Below are 17,763 nucleotides of genomic sequence, written 5' to 3'. Positions count from 1 at the left end.
CTCATAATGACAGAATATATAAAGAGTTTGAAATAAAAAGAGCTTAAAATCATAATTAGAATTTCAATCACATTTAATTTTCGGAATTTATACAACTTTATTTTTTTCCATTAATATATTAGTACTTGCGCTTTTAAAAAGGTGTCTTTTTGGTGGTCATAATTGTTTATTTGTGTGTGATTACAATAAGAATTTTAAATATACAATACCACTTCGTGGAAAAAATGTAATCGATAAGTTATTTTAAACTTTTAAACTGCGTTTAGGGTATATTTGTTCAAGCTTTACATTCGTATACTATCTATATATGACATTGAACCGTTTATTTTCGTATCTCCGTCATATTAGTGGACTGTCAGGCATATTCATTTCATTTGGAATAGATACGTAAATTAAACAAGGTAAGCTTTTAGTACATACACCGTGCTTTTTTTTAATGTTCCTATGTAACAAGTTTAAATGTGATATATATTATTATTATTAAATGCCCAACGCACATGTTCAATTAGTTTAGTTTGAATATTATATCATATACCTCAGTTATTTGATATATTTTTGCGCATGTTACTGTAAAATCTGGTAAATAAGCGTATACGCTTATAATAATTTTAGTGACACTTTTATGCGCCTATTTTTGATATGCACTTATACTTAAGCCAAAACTATGCGCTTATATTTGATATGCGTTTATAGACAAGCCATGTGCGCCTATTTTTGATATATTAAGACTATTGACAGTGCTTACCTTGGTTGAGAAAACGAAAGTAAAACATGGTCAATGTTCAAGTTTCAAGGTTTATTCGGCAAATTCGGCATTACACATGCCTTTGGCCATTAACAAATATAATAGGAACATGGCATATTAACAATTGATACAAATACATTTATACATATAGAGTTAAAAAAAGTAAATGTGTATGCATACAATAAACAAACGTATAAATTACAGAAGAAAAAAGAATGTTAGGAAACATCTAAACAAAGAAAACATATATAATAATCTACGTTACATTATGTAGTATTGTTTTAAGTGTATCAACATGGTCATGGACATGCGCAGTGAACTACCTCCTTTTATTGCACACATTATTAAGACACAATGAAGTCATAATGAATACATAATTTGCAAATAATGTTCAATCTCTCGGACCATTCAATAATTGTTCAACACTAAGATTGTAGCATTTTATCTATATTCTTTTCACAGATTTACAAAAGAACGGCAAACAAACAACTTATCTGTTATTCAAACTTCATTTACTGAAACAATTTTCTATTCAAAAAGCATCATTATCGTAAACAATTACCGTTTTACAATAGACGTTAAAATCTTTTAACACCTATCGGCTATTCAACAGGTAAAAACACTTGTCGTCTGTATTTATGATAAACAATTATCACGGTATAATACCGTTAATTAGGTTTTTGTGCTGCTTCTGTTATTTGTTTATCAGTGTTAAGTTTCAAGTTTCAAGTTTGTTGGCATAATCAGCAAAACACAATTTGCCTTTGGCCATTTACAAATAATAAACAAGAAATATGGCAAAGACAATAAGCACAGCAACATATTACAAATAGAAAATATACAGTTCAGTTTAAGAAACAGTTATAACTTCCAGAGTGCTATTACGAATTTCAAAAGCTTCTTTAATAAAACGACACCAATTATACAATGTTTTTTTTTATTTGTAGACGACATTAAAGTATTAAATTTATTAATCGTTGGCCATGATATGTGAGTCATGTATTTTCTACGGATTTGCAAGTTTTTTGTACAGCGTAATAAAAATTGATCTTCAGTTTCTGTGACATTCGCATTACACATTTTACATAATCTGTCAGTTCTATCAATCCCTCAAAGTCTACCCATTTCAATTTCTAATCTATGTGAGCTTAATCTTAAGCGAGACAACTCAATCCGAAGTGAATCATTTTCAATTTTATCTAGGTAATGTTCGTAAACGAATGAACTTTTCAATTTCTTATAATAGTCTAATTTAGAGCAATTATTAAGTGAACCATTCCAGTCCTGAATATATTGATCTCTTAATCTTCTTTTTATCATAGGAAAATAATTAAAATCTTTGTTGAAATTATTCAAAAGATGTGAAAACCCCAAATAGTCAATAATAGAATTAATACGACTTGTCCAGCAAGTTCCAACAATATTATTACACTGGTAAGTATACATATTATATAATGATGAATTGTCAGATTTCATTATCCTTAACCAAAATTTAATAGACCTCTCCTTTGCTATAATAGATAGTGGGAATCTCCCCAGTTCACCATAGACAGCATAATTTGGTGTTTGTGTACGTACACCTAGTATATATTTACAAAATCTCAGGTGAATTCTATCTACTTCAGTATAATTGTATACATCCCAAATTTCAGAACCATATAAAAGAATAGGTACAACCATTGTATCAAAACCTGCAGCTTTAATTTAACAGTCATATTTACACGATCAACTAATGAAAGAAGATTGTGATAAGCCCTCAAGGCTTGGTCGGACAAAGTTTTAACAGCTCCTAACAAATTGCCAGTATAAGAAAATTTCACACCTAAATAAATAAAATGATCAACAATTTCAACCTTTTCGTCGTTAATGAAGAAATCGATATCATGTTGAGTCTTCCTCTTCTGAAATATACAAACTTTCGTTTTATTTACATTAATTTTAAGTCCCCATTTTAAAGAGTACTAGTACATTTTATTGATTTGTGCTTGAAGACTATTGGATCAGTTGTAAACAGCAAACAAAATTAGATACATTGATAATAACTCAAGATCTTTATCTGTCATAGCATTGAGGTCTAAGGTGTCTACAATATCATTGATGAACAATATAAATAACAGGGGGGACAATGGTTCTCCTTGCTTTAGACCCAATGTATCATCAAAAAACTCTGACATAGACATACTTGAAGACAATTTAACACAACATTTTACAACACTATATATACTCTTAATCATATTTAACATTTTACAGCTTATTCCAGAATTAACTAATTTCACCCAGAATGCGCCCCTTATAACAGTGTCAAATGCCCTTTGGTAGTCAATGAATATACACCATAATTTAGCCTGTTTAGATAATATATTTTGGATTATTGAATGCAATAAAAAAACAGCGTCAGCTGTAGATCGATTATCACGAAACCCATACTGTGAATCTATATAAACATTATAGTTTTCACACCACTTATTGATCCTATTTCTTAACAACAGTGAGACAATTTTAGCAGTAACATTTACTATGTTTATACCCCTGTAATTCGAAGGAATATTTACATCACCTTTCTTATATACAGGTACAATTATACCCTTAGACCAAGATTCTGGGTATATTCCAGATTCATAAATTTTATTAAATATTAAACATAAGTGAGGTGAAATGAAATCTTTGGCATCTATAAAAAAAGTCAGCTACATTATTTTCAATGTCAGAACTTTTATTTCGATTCAGTAAAGTTATAGCTTTTTTAATTTCATCAACCGTAATAGGAGCATCAAGTGTTTCAACATTTATATCAGTTTCTGGCGAAATAAAATCGAACCCTACATTATCATCATAATTCGGTGTGTTATAAATTGTTGAAAAATATTGTTCAAAATCGTCTAACTTCACTTCACTTGATTTGGGACCATTTTTATTAAATTTCTTAATATATTTCCAAAATTTACGAGGAGAATTTTTGCTAAGATCAGACAATTTCAATTTTTCCTTATCAAAAAATTTAGCTTTTGCATGACGTTTTATTTTAGCATATTGATTTCTACATTTTAAAAATGCATTTTTATTCTCGGCACAGTTATCTAAATTTAGTACACGCTTTGCCTGCATAAACGTCCTCTTCTCTGTACGACAATTTAAATCAAACCAAGGTGACTTCTTTTTTACAATCGGTTTATTAGTAAATCATCTCCCAAAACTTTGACAGGAAATATCTTGCACTAAATTGGAAAAGGTATACATACGGCTATCAGTATCAATTTCACCTAAATCCAGTCTGTAATATCAGTAAACAGATGAGATTTGCTTTGAAGAATATTAAAAACTTTATCCTTCTCAGCTGTGTTCCATGCAATTTTTTCATGAGATTCAAAATTATTGATATTTCTTAATGAAATATTATAATTCAGAGAAAATGATATTGGACAATGATCCGAAAATTCCATAATATCCATTATACACCTGTTAGAGACATATTTAAAATTTACACAATTCGTAATTAAATAATCAACTGTACTGGACACAGGTTTGTTCCTCAATACAGAATGAAAAGTGCAATAGCCAGGTTCACGCCGCCCATTCAATATTGATAGATTATTTTCTTTACAAACCGTTAACAGTTTTAATCCAAAAGGATTAACCTGTTTGTCAGGATTGGTCCTAACGTGTAACAGAATAGAGTGACCCATATTTTCCGGTAAATTATAGTCTGACTGTTCACCCGTCCGTGCGTTGAGATCACCAAGCCAGTACACATCACCACGGTCACTATATTTCCTAATTTCAGCATTAAGGTATTCAAAAAAATCAAATTCAAACAAAATAGAGTTAACATTTCTGTACAGAGCTGAATCTTCAGGCGGAATGTAACATGTACACAAATATACATCATTATCGGAATTTAAAAATTCTTTTTTAAGTTTAATCCATATAATACCCTTATTATTAACATCTACAAGTTGTAAGGCATTACGGTAAATTTCTTTATAATAGAATAAAACTCCACCACTAAAGCGTTTTGCCCTATTGTTTGTTTTCGGTCTAGGACAATCAAAATAGTCATACCCATCAATTTGTACATTGGATAGATTTGAATTCCAAGATTCAGTAAAAAGAAGTATATCATAATCAGAAACAAAATTCAAAAAGTCACAATCATCCAATTTAGACTTAATACCCTGGACGTTCCATAAAAGAAAAGATAACTGTTTCTGTGAGTTATCCTAACTAGATGTTTCATATCCAGCACGTGCTACTGTATCAACAGTGAACATTTTGTCACCAATGAACAGTTTATATAATTATCGTACGACAATTTAGCCGTTTTGCCGTCTTTTTTTTGTAGCAACAAGGGTGGGGATAAGTTTCTTACGTTTCTCTTGGATGGCCTTGGGAAACTGATCCTCGACGCGGACGGATGGATCAGTTACATATTTGTTAGCATCAAAGACACACTGTTTAACTAGCAGTTTATCTTGATGGTAATTAAATTTTACGACAATAGGCCGGGTTTTCCCATGAATGAAGCTTCCAATACGATGGGCTTGGTCAATTTTAATTCTCTCCCTTGCCTCAGTGATTTTCAAGTTTGTCGTGAGATAATCCAATATTTTTGTGGCACAGTTCTCGTTTTTACGTTCCTCGGACGAGGTGGCCTCAGAGATCCCGAAGAACAATATGTTGTCCCTCATGGACCGAGATTGTAAATCAACGAGCTCATCTGTGAAGGAAGATTTATTTTTCTTCAGGTGTTCACAGTCACTTGTAAGTTTCTTAATGCGATCTCGTTCCTCCTTCAGGACAGTATCAATGTTATTCTGTTTCATTTTATTTTCATCGCATATTTGCCAATCCACTGATCGACTGGTTTCTAGTTCCACCAATTTACTATTGTTTTCGCGAACAGACGACTCAAGCGAAGTGACCCTACTTTCTACTAATGCCATTTTCTGTGACATATTTGTCAATTGTTTCTCAATAGAGTCATGTTTCACTAATCGGTTTTTAAGTTTTTCAAGTTTATTAATCACTAACCGTTGAAACTCAGCAGTAGGTGAAGAAGGCTGTTGAGCCACAGGTTGGGAGGGGAATGGCTGGGCCAGTGACTGTGTCAGTGGCGATGAAGGATTCATTTGATTTGCAAACTGGGGAGGAGTGTAGTAAGGGTAAGGTACACCATTTGGCATCACATTCTGTGGAGACGCCATAGCTGACAAATAACTATTATCGCTCTGAACTAGACGTTTAGCGGGAGTATCGCACACCGTATTTGGAGAAGATTTGGAGAAGATTGTGATTTTTTCCGTTTCTTTGCTCCTTTGTTCTTTGATCCCATTCGAACTTTTTGACACAAAAGTCTACATTAGTCTACAAATAGTAAGGCCCCAAGGCAAATAATGTTTCTTACACTGACGAAAAAATGTCATATACCTAGTGAGCGAAGATCACATAATCCGATAAAATCCATTGTTTCACACAAAATTTGTAATAACGTTAATATCCTTTGTATTATTCGTTTTATTTTACGCTTACGTTACAGCACAACTCATTCTCTACAATTCCATATAAAATCCACGAAAACTAACAAAATTTAAGCACCGAAAACGTAATTTTTTAAGAGCTCAAAACAATGTGACCTGTCGATATTTGCTGTTATATCAGTAATCGGATATGCGCCTACTTTCGAGACAAAATTATGGTAAGGGCCTGACATGCGCTTATTATCCCATACGGAATAACGGTAAGGCCGTATTTTTTTTTGATATGCGCTTATATTCGAATATGCGCTATATCAGATTCTACAGTATATTATTATTAATATCACATGCACAACAACGCTAGTTTGGTTTTCTGTGCGCATAATATTTTTCTTTTGATGAATTTGCTCTCCGTCTAAAAATAAATGGAAACTTATCGCATAGGAATTGATTTAAGAAAATGAAAGGTACTATGTGAAGCGCCTTTGAACGCGTTTATTATGAAAAGAGCCCTACATAAATCTGGTATAATGATAACAGTATTAATATTTTTAGTAATTAGTAAAAATAGTAAAAAAAATAACTGTGATTTTGTTTTTATTTTTGAGGTTATGTAATTAAATAGTATTCAATGCCCTAAACACATTTAAATTTCAACTTCTCTGTACATAGGTTGCTGACCGTTCCAAGGCTTTCTCCCTATTTTCATCTTGCATATGTTGTCTTGTATGTTGTTAGCGTTTCTTTCCTCTTTCCGTTACTCCCCATATCGCCCCTCCCATCCTTTCCCCTAGAATTTGCGCTCCCTTGCTATTGATTTCTCTCCTTTTACTATGACTAAGTTATCGTGTCCACCTTAATTTTGACTGCCGGAATCCTTAGGCGGTGCCCGCTTGTTATTTTTCTGCTTTTATGTGTGCGTGTGTGTGCCTGTGCGTCTGTGTACCTTGAGCGGTGACCTACAGTGTTGTTATATCTTATTTGTCTGTTTGTTTATCTATGTAAGTTAATTATGTGTGTTTGCGTGCAGCGTGTGTGGATTTACAGTCAACTCGTCCCCTAGTCAACTCGTCCCCGATTTGGTCATTTCGTCCCCCTCGGCGATTTCAAGTTGGTCATTTCGTCCCCATTTTTCGCCCCCGCCCTTTTTTAAAAATGTTTTTCTTAAAGAATTTTCAAAAAATGATAAATGAAATCGTATCTTTTTCAAATAAGTATATTTAATGCTAAAGATATACATAAGGTGTCGTTTGTTTCAAGAACTTTTTTTTTCTTTTTTTTTTGCTTCGAAAAGATCGAAGATTCTGTTTTTATTTTTATTTGATTTCATTTCATTTTTTTTGATTTTTTTTTGTAAATCTGCTACAACATGGTTGTTTTTATGTTCGTATTTGATGCTGCTTATTTCAAACACTTGAATAAGATTAAACTTTTTTAAAACAAATTATTTCCTCAATCAAATCCATTATTAACACATTTTATTCAGTCAGTCAACACCTTCTCATGCAATTAAATACCATTAACACCTTCCAATCAACCCAATCAACGACTTTAAATGTGATCAATAACCTTTGACACCTTTCGTATATATAGGTATAGGCTCATTCTACTTTTTCAAAACTCCTGTCCTCCGACTTTTGAAGTTCTTTTTTTTAAATTTATTTTAATGAAAAAAAAATAATAATATAAAGCATGTCGGTTACCTTTAGTAATACATATGTGACAAAATATCAGGGGTTTATTTTTTATTATATTTCTAATTAAAAATTATCTTTTGTGATAACCAGGAACAAGGATTTATTGCTGTTTATTTTCTTACTAGTTATGATTCTTAAATAGTTAATTATTATATTATCTTTTTGTTACTAAAGGTACGTATTCATTTTTTATTTCAGTTGATTGTCTTATATTTTTCAGTATATTTCTTTCATTATTTTAACTAACCTAATTATTTAAAATTTACCATTTCCAGTATAACTCCGTCAAAACTCACGATTTTAAACTTTACCAATTTTCAAAGTCAAAGATATTACAAAAAAAATAAAAAAATTCTCATATATTTAGGGGCATAAAATTACCAAAAGGGGGACGACTTGACCAAATTTGATCATAAGGGGGACGAATGACCAATTTTTGAGGACAAAAATACCAAATCGGGGACGTGTTCACTGCGGGACGAGTTGACCGGGGACGAATTGACTTGATACCCGTGTGTGTGTGTGTGTTTGTGTGTGTGTGTGCGTGCGTGCGTGCGTCTTTTATACCTGAGTGTCTGTGCTGCTGTGGTTTACGTTGTAGGGTAACTGTTTTTAAGAAATGTAGCATTCCCATTTGAATATTTATCCTTGTTCCACTTTCCCCTTCACCCCCCCCCCCCCCCCCCCCAACCCCTCCCACACACACACACCTTTTCTATCCCTACCCTCTCCTCCCATTTTTTTCAATATTTTGCATAAAATTTATATTACGCAGAGAATCATTTTTTGGATGAACCTTATTACATATTAAAATGCATGATGTCATATAAAAAAGACATACACACATTTCTTTTTTTATTAATTATTGTCATTTTGAATAATTATTTACCGCCAGTGTTTAAGAGGGATACATGTACGGCTACACAAAATGAAACATAAACAAATTGATTTCATCATGGTATGCTCGGAGGAATAAGCTTTTTTCGTAAGACCTATGGACACTTGTCTGCATATCAGAAAATGTGTGTCATTTTATCACTGCTTTCATGTAAGAATTCTGTTGAACAATATGTCGGTATATATGAAACTGCACAGTGTACCACGTAATGATCGATCATTAGTTTCACATTTATTTATTGATTTCCGTTCAATGATCTAACCTCTAAATTTAACCATACTTCGTAGAAGCGTCAATTGAAGTAAATTCTTTGACGTGGATAATAGCTTTTAAACCTTATGACATGATTTTGTAATAAGATCATTGATATATTGTAAATACGGTACACGTAACTATCACAAAGGTAATGTGTGTTCAACAATGCTATATGTGTAATTAATTTAGAGCTATATCATAAGAATCTATATATATAAGACATAACATTACTTATTAGTTGCTGATTTTATGAAAGGGAAGCGTTAGCCACTTATAACAATCCAACCTTATTATTCCATAAGTACAAACGCATTATCATTTGATATAATATAGTTTCAAATAGTAGGTAAATATTTCTTGCAATTTATTTCAAATTCATATACACACACTTATTATTTAGTAACAGATCAAAAGCAGACATACAGGCCCATGCCAATATACGCCCTTTCTTTTAATGATGAAAATGAGTGGGCTATTTACCTTGAACACCCGTTATTTATCCTTTATTATTCCTCGAACTCATCTTATTAAAAATCGGTGTTCGTTTTTCTGTCTACTACTTTAAGGAATGACAGTCTCAGTAATGTTATCGAAAGTCGTTGTCCGAACCTTTCACTTAGAAATTCATATTGTAATAACTTTATATCAACAAGTAATACAATATATATTAAAACAAAATATTATGCAAAAAAAAAGAACAGGTATTGAAGGACATGATTGCAGCATAAAGCATATTTGAGTCCTGTTCCAAGTATCCGTATATATTTTTTCCAAAGAAAAGCAGCTTATTTCATAAACAATAATACAAGTTTAGGGCACTTCCTTTATGTTCGAATAACACCATCGGTTAATCTAAACAACAACTGCTGAACACTTGTAACTAAACAACAGTGTAAAAAGAAATAACTTGCTATTAACCATTATGACAGCAAATATATTTTAATACTTTAGAGTCATAAACGGGATAACAACCCGCTATTAAATGATAACACTAAAACCATCTTGAATGTCTTATCTGTCAATGCCCGAATGCCCGGTGTCCGATGGACCGAGGGTTAATAATTTGACTACTGACCGGCAAGGTATCCAACAAAAGATAAAAGGTAAGGGTAGATTTCTCAGAAGCACAGAGCACAATAACACAGCCACAGAGCACGAATTTGAGAAGCTGACCCACAACTAAAAGAAGCTTTAACTGAAAAATAGACGGGTTGCTTCACAAATCCAACACGTACATACTATCAACACATGTATTTCAAAACTGACAAAATTCATTCTAGCTATGTTATTAAGACTTCAAACATTTAAGTTATGATTCCAGGAAAATGGCACTTTGAAAAATTATACATCATCCGCTACTCTTTTCAAGTAACGACAGATATACACTTTAAACACAATAATGTGACACAATAAAAAAGGGTTTATATACGAAATATGTTAAGTACAGCGTAAATCATGAATTGGGCATTTCATAAAGTTATAAATGTAGCCCTCTATCTACTGATGCGTTAGAAATAAAAGCTTTAAGATGATCATTGGGAAAAAAAAGAAAAATCGAAACCAAGCAAAATGATAGGAGACTCGAGACTCGGTCACCATGAACAGACTCAGTCAAAACGAGTCTTGTTTCATTTTGCTGCTTCCAAAGGATCTTCTTTTACATTTTATTATTGATCCAATTTATTCATGAGAAGTAATAAAAGTTTTAGCACTCTTTAAAACCAGGTAATAATATATTACAACACTGGAAAATTTTAACGACAGTGATACAGGTGTACTTACTGTTGTGTTAGTAAATGATCCTTTCAAAGTATTTACGTAACCGAGCAAAATAACAGCTGACTCGGTTTGATGGAAAATTGAGGGAAAGCTCATGCGATCTGTGATGCTATATTCGTAATTCTACCAACGACGTACGGAGAGGTTCATACTTTTCATACATCTTATTTTTTTCTAAAAGTGATGCACAGAAAGAAAACAAACGGGTTCCATTTAAACGCCAAAATACAATATATTTGACCATCCAAAGCATATTATCATATCCAAAACCCCAACAAACACAATATACACATATTGACTAGTTCAGAACATGTTATCTAAGACAAGACGCATCATAAAAAATACTGGGTAGGCATTGCCTTTGAATGGTCGCAAATTAATTACCTACTGTTGTTATTGTTATTGTTACTTTGCTTAACACTACATTTTTATACATTTTGTTTTGTCGTCCAATTTGTTAACGTTGTTAGATTACTTGCTGTTCTTTGCAACAATCTCATCAAAACTTTTTGAGAAGACGAATAAAATTCACAAATTCACTCACTTCAGCAAAATGATCAGTAAATGGAATTTAAACACAATGTGTTAACTATATATAAGCAAATCTGTTAACAATATAGCTTTCCTCTCGAGGTTTGAACTATTTATCTTCTCTCAGAAGTTTAAAGTATCAGATTTTGATGCAGTTCAATTAGACATGAAAAGAACAGGGTAATATTATCCTTATTTATACTCCTTTCATAGCACATTGTTCAAGAGAAACAGTACTAAATGTTATCATAATTTAAAAAAAATCACTTTGAATAGATACATTTGTCACCTTAGAACGCAAACACTCTTTAGAGTTATTATATTATTGTTTTTTGTATGTCTTGTCATTTTTACCTGAAACGATAAAAATGAATTCAATAAAAAAATTATTATAATCTTTTCGTCAACATGCTATTATTCTTCAGTTATTGTGTTGGTTGTATTTCTAACCTTGATTCTCTCCCGTTATTCCTATCGTTATCTTTAAGCCCCGCATATGCCCCTCATAATGACAGAGAATATATTTGCATAATTGCAAGTTGCTTATTCTTCAGTGATTGAAATACGAATTCTAAAAATATGTTACCATTTCTCGGTAGTAAAGTATAATCGATAATCAATCAGTGCATTGTAAAATTTATAACCTTTCTTTAAATAGCGTTATCAAGCTTCGCATACATAATTTATTTATATACATGTGTGACATTTACCTGTTTATTTTTAATAATGCCGTCATGTCAGTGATTTGTCAGGTATATTTAGAAAGGCTTTCTTGGAAGATTGGGATTCCTTGAATGCGTTGCTTCTTAAAATAAAATTTATTTCATTTGGGGTAGTTAAAATCTTGAATCGCTGGCATAAAGTAAACAAGGTAGGCTATGTTCTTTGCTATGTTTAGTATTTAAAGATTATATTTTATATCTAAATGCCCTATATTTTTTAATTGGATACATTTTTTTTATTGTATTAACAACATTGGTGTAATAATATCAAGGACAGCCCTTTCCGCGAGATTGTACGCGTAGTCTGTCATTCACAAAAAAACAAAACATGAACAAAATGGCTTCTTTCAAAATTTCAAAAAGAACACTTAATTATAGCTTTAACTAACTACAGACGAAATATTTATTGACATCAGGTACGCTATATCTTAGAAATACATGCCGGAATCACTTTAAATAAAATGATAAAATAACTGAAATAAATGAACATACAACTAGAGGGTCTCCTTCCACCATCAAAATCTGGAAAAGCGCTTTATGATCTACAGATGGTAGTCTTTATGCGATAATGACATCTTAAAAATGACTTCTCCAAAGGTTAATCAAAAGTAAATCTATTGACGGACTCAGTTTTCAAACCAGACCCTAAATTTTCTTACTAGGGGTATATTAAAAAAATAACCGACATGCGTTTAATATGCGTTTAATTTCTACATATAGTAAAAAAAAAGAAGTTTAACCTTAAAAGAAAAAGAGAAAAGAATGTGTATCTCGCATTAAACAAGTTTCATTTTATAATCATTATATTCAGTAAACGCAAGATGATACGGTAAACTAATTGATTACATACTCGTTTCTGTTCCCCTTTAAGTTGCAATGGAACCGGAAACGTCAAAATTTTTCCATACACACACGCCTGAACTTTATATCGGGCGCGTGACGTAGGCTAATTTAATGTGTGTCGTTGTATTAATTCTTTTATTTAGTTCTTTATTGTCATTCTTATTTAGGTAATTGAACAAATTCATGATATTAACATTCCATCTATACGTGTAGATATGTATGTAATAAAAAGTATTATGTTTGCATCGGGAAATATGCGCTCGTTCATTAGCAGAAGAATATTGCGCTCTAAAAGTCGCGCAATATTTCCGCTGCAGAACTCATGCTAATAACCTATAAATATCTTCATCTAGTCCAATATATCTGCATCTAGTCCAAATCTGCATCTAGTCCAATATATCTGCATCTAGTTTGGAGATTTAGGTAAAATTCTTGGACATATTATTCGTTAAATATATTTCTCCTATAATCTTTCCGCGCCTGTAAAGTAATAAAACGTATTAAGGTTAAGGTTAAGTTTCTTGTTTAACGTCGGTAGTCGGCGAAAGTCCCCACCTGGAATGGATGGAACAACTTATTTCCAGCCGAGCCAACGGCAGGCATCATATTTACCTCCCCAACATCCAGTCTAGGCCGATACTGCTGGAAACACTACCAATGTAAGTAAATCACCCAGCACTGAACATTAGTCGGGATATCAGCCGCGACTGGGAATCGAACCCGTACCGTTGGCATTGTAGGCCAACCTGTTACCTGTGCGCCACTGACTCCCTAAATTAGCGTCTGATGGCCCTTCCGCGCTTCAAAATTCATTTTGAAACTATTTCTGAAATGTCTAGTTATGCAGCTCTCAGTTACGGAGAGAAATATCTTACATCCGAGAGATATACTGACACTTTTAGACAACATCAAAAAGGCCCTCTTGAACGATTTTGACGAAGTTCCAAAAAAACTCTATATACCCTTGCTCCGTTTCGGACCCCTGTGGGATTTGTGTTTATTCCGAGTTCAAATATTTTTTCGCAGACCGTCAAATCGTTAGAAAGTGCTGAAAACTGACTCCCCGTTAGAAAAACAAAAGTCCACGCGCAATCATTTAGACGGGGTGGGGTGACCCCTGCTCGTGGCCCCTTACTACATACCAATGCAAATGCGACTTTCGTTTTCAAGTTTAGCCTGTTTACTTTCATTTTCTTTACTTCCGGAAAAAAGCTGAAGGTCGTCTGACGTCATTTTCTGTGTTGTCAAATACATACGTTGTATAAAAATTTCCCTATCGTCCTAAGGACATCTCTCTTTCTACCGAAGGAAGTTACGTTACATATTTTGAAAGCAAGTATAAATTAATAATCATTCTCTGTGGAGTAAAATAATAATGTTCACTTAGTGAAAGCAAAAGCGCCATGAACTTGATATGAAGTTTTCAAACACTCGGTATAATTTAAATCTTATGCTACTAAGTATATTGGTTTTGTGGTTTTTTTTCTTCACCATAAATTACATTTACTTTTGCGTTGTATTTTATCTTATCAACATTCAAATATACTAACTTATAAGATACACGTCATTTGGCACAATATATGTACAATATCAAATTAAAATCGCTCCATATTAATCTGCATAGGGCCTAACAAAAATTCTTTGTTTCCGGTATCCCGACCTACCCTAAATTTTTGGCCCGACCTTAAATGTTTTTATGGCCTTGGAGAATTTTTGTTCCAACTTTTTAACCAAAAGTTGCAAAACTGATTTTTAATGCTTAAACATGATCCATGATGTTAGCGATAAACTTACTGATGCTCTTAAGGCATAACACTCTTATTTGTATCCATTTTTGACAAAAAAATAATTTCCGAACAGTAACACTTAATAAAAAAATTACCGTCCTATCTACCCTATTTTTTAGCATGTTACCAGAACACTCCTTTTTAGGCCTAGGCAAATTTGAAATTTTTATAGCACATTGATACTATTTTCGTAGATTTTGGAAATAAATACGAAGCACTCACAAGTGTTTATTTGTTCTAAGGGAAATTATACAACATATAAATCAATTATTTTAATGGGCATGACATTTTGCTTCAGGTAATGTAAATAATATAATATAAATAATTAAAGGTTGACTTACTTTTTATTTCACAAATTAATGTTTTGCTGTTTAAGGGCTTGGTGTTAATTCGATGTACTTAGTGTGAACGTTTAGTTTTACACCTGATGTATATATATGTATTTATATTATTCGTATGCTCATGTCGAGTGTTTATTTTGTGCACTATTTCAACACATTTCTCCAGTAAATAATTTTTATTTGCGTTTAAATTACATTCCTTATGCGTGCTCTCATATAATGCTAAATGTATATACAGATACAGACAGATTACATAAAGTGCGTGTTTCTATTTGTCATTATATGTGCTACTGCTTGCTTAATGAAATTTGTTAGCTGAAAATGACTAATCAAACTTTATGGCCATAATTGTAATCACTATCTTACGTAAAGATTAAAACAAGTTTAATAAGTGAAACAAGCTTGACATCTTCTGAAATAGTTAAACAATTGTTTATCATAAACTGCTGTGAACCCATAAAACGTATTGCAGTTTCGCCAACTGAAAATACATCTTTAACGTACTTGAACAGTCAAATGTATATTTTATATCCTAGTGGTGTCTATATAACATTTTTTCCCAACAGCCGCCGTTAGTCAACAATTTTGTTTAAGAGATATATTTCTTTAAAAGTATACAACACTGAATAGAATAAATCAATGTGAAGGAAAAAACTGTCACCTAGAGAAGGTAACTGCATAGCCAAACTTTCTTCCTTAAGAAATGAAGCAAAGGAATGTATAGCAGCATATGAAATAGGGCGGAATTTTCAAGTTGCAATAGAATTCCGCTTAACGCTTAGCCTTATGTTTTGAGATAAAAATCAAACAACACCAAATCATAAAAAGAAAGAGTTGTTTCACATGAAAATTGAACAGCATGTAAAACATGTAAATTACTCTACGAAACAAGTGTCAGTATACTGATATAAACATTGAATTTCGGAAAAGGACTGCCTAAAGGGGTCCCACTTCAGGACAGTTAAACGCCTTTAAAAACTCACCATTTTCAAAGAACTGTTACATGTGTTCGTTTTGATGCATTTGCAATAGCGCACGAGTGTTGAAATTTTACATAACTAGGTGGAAAATGGTTTTCAGCAATCGTTTGTTTTTTTAATTCTTTACAAATGGCATTCATTTTCAAAAGAGGACAACATTTTCAGAATATTTTAAGTATCCGTCGTACGGTACGGTGCGACAGGACATGTAATAGTCAGGTAAAATATTGGTAAAGATGGTTTTCGTTTATCATATATTTCTGTGTTTTGATGATATACTCCTAAACCTTAAATCTGTGTGTGTGAGGGGTGGGTTGGCATTTATGAATACATTTGATCAAACCAAATATGCACTTTTTTGCCTGATTACATTCAACGGTTCCTCCAAAATATCTTCTTATAGAGATTAATATTGATTTTAAACAGATAAATAGAGGGTATTACATTAGTAACATTTCATTTTGAATTTATTAAACGAGTTGAATAAAATAATAAAATGCGAAGCTCTGCCGAGCATTTTTTTTTCAACGTGTTAAAGCTGACCATGTTTCACAGTGTTGCAAATTTTAAACAACTTTCACCGTGCCGTTTTTTGTAAATTTTGTATAATATATGGTATTTCCTCACGCTCAAGAAGAGACAAAAATTCAATGTGATGGCCACTATCTAAAACGCTTGCAGAGAATTCATTACAACATTATTTTTAATAAAAGAAGCACCAAACTATTGTTAAACAATTATAAAACACAAAATAAAACTTTAAAAATTATTTTTGTCTAGGGTGCCTCAAGTTAACAGATTTAATGAGACAGAATTCTAACTCCAACATTGAAAAATTAAGGTCGAATCCGGTGGGTCTGTTTTGAATTTTGCTCACTTCATTCAAAAATAACCTTGGGGTAATAGTAAAACCTACCTGCATTTCTTCCGCAACATGTAATCTAACGAATGAAGGCAAAATAGAGAACTTTTACCGCACGTAACTCAGTATTTTTAAAGATGTCTAACTCTACCCCTCCTGATTCAGAGGTAAATTCACATTAAACAGCACACACTCGCTTATAAAATGAAGATTTTCCACTTTTGTACAATCCATCCATAATTAGTCTTGAAAGAAGTAAAAACTTACGAGAAAAAAGGAAAACATGGAAAAGAAATTTGGTCCCAGTGGGGTGTGAACCTACGCCCCCTGAAAATTACAGTCAAAGTTGGTTTATGGCAGGAATTGAATACTCTTCAAAAAGGAGATACTCTATTACGGGTCCAATACCTTAAAACAAATAACCACATAATAATCTGCATAAATTCATAAATACTAAGGTTATTTAATACCAGGAGTTTAAACAATTAAAATATAACTTTGTTAAGATTACACCACTTAAATAAACGAAAGTCTAAGGGACAAGTCAAAATAAAAGGATGGTTCTAAGAAGCAAGTATCACATGAGAGCCTATAAAATGTAAACGTATTATCAACTAAAATACTGTGTATAGTTAGCGGTACCGCCACAAGAACTTAGCCATTTATAACAAAATGCACAATACATAAATTTTTAAGTGCAAATAGGTCACAGTATAAATCACTTTTTAAGTACTTATATATGTCTTAAAACCGAAACAAAATTAGTGATCAAGCAATCATATCACAGGGCTCTTACTGACGTTTGTAATTCTAATCTTCCAACCTGTGTATTCGTCCAGTTGAAAACAGATA

General features: G+C 32.3%; 1 protein-coding gene across 7 annotated transcripts in view; it reads left to right on the top strand.

Annotated features, from left to right (window-relative positions):
* Window positions 1–252: 252 nt before the first annotated feature.
* LOC123541184 (uncharacterized) overlaps window positions 253–17,763 on the top strand; it is a 31,921-nt gene continuing 14,410 nt past the window's right edge. The window contains exon 1 of one of the 7 annotated variants that reach the window (XM_053527179.1): window positions 253–401. The gene's annotated coding sequence lies outside the window, so the exon portion shown is untranslated. Of the gene's footprint in view, window positions 402–7,914; window positions 8,088–12,202; window positions 12,248–17,763 lie in introns of those variants that run through there. The other 6 variants (XM_053527182.1, XM_053527177.1, XM_053527178.1 and 3 more) reach the window with 6 other exon arrangements.

The sequence above is a fragment of the Mercenaria mercenaria genome, chromosome 16 (genome assembly GCF_021730395.1).
Source record: "Mercenaria mercenaria strain notata chromosome 16, MADL_Memer_1, whole genome shotgun sequence".
Classification (NCBI taxonomy): domain Eukaryota; kingdom Metazoa; phylum Mollusca; class Bivalvia; order Venerida; family Veneridae; genus Mercenaria; species Mercenaria mercenaria.
The sequence above is the reverse complement of the archived record's forward strand: the minus strand, read 5'-3'. Positions and strand labels throughout refer to the sequence as shown.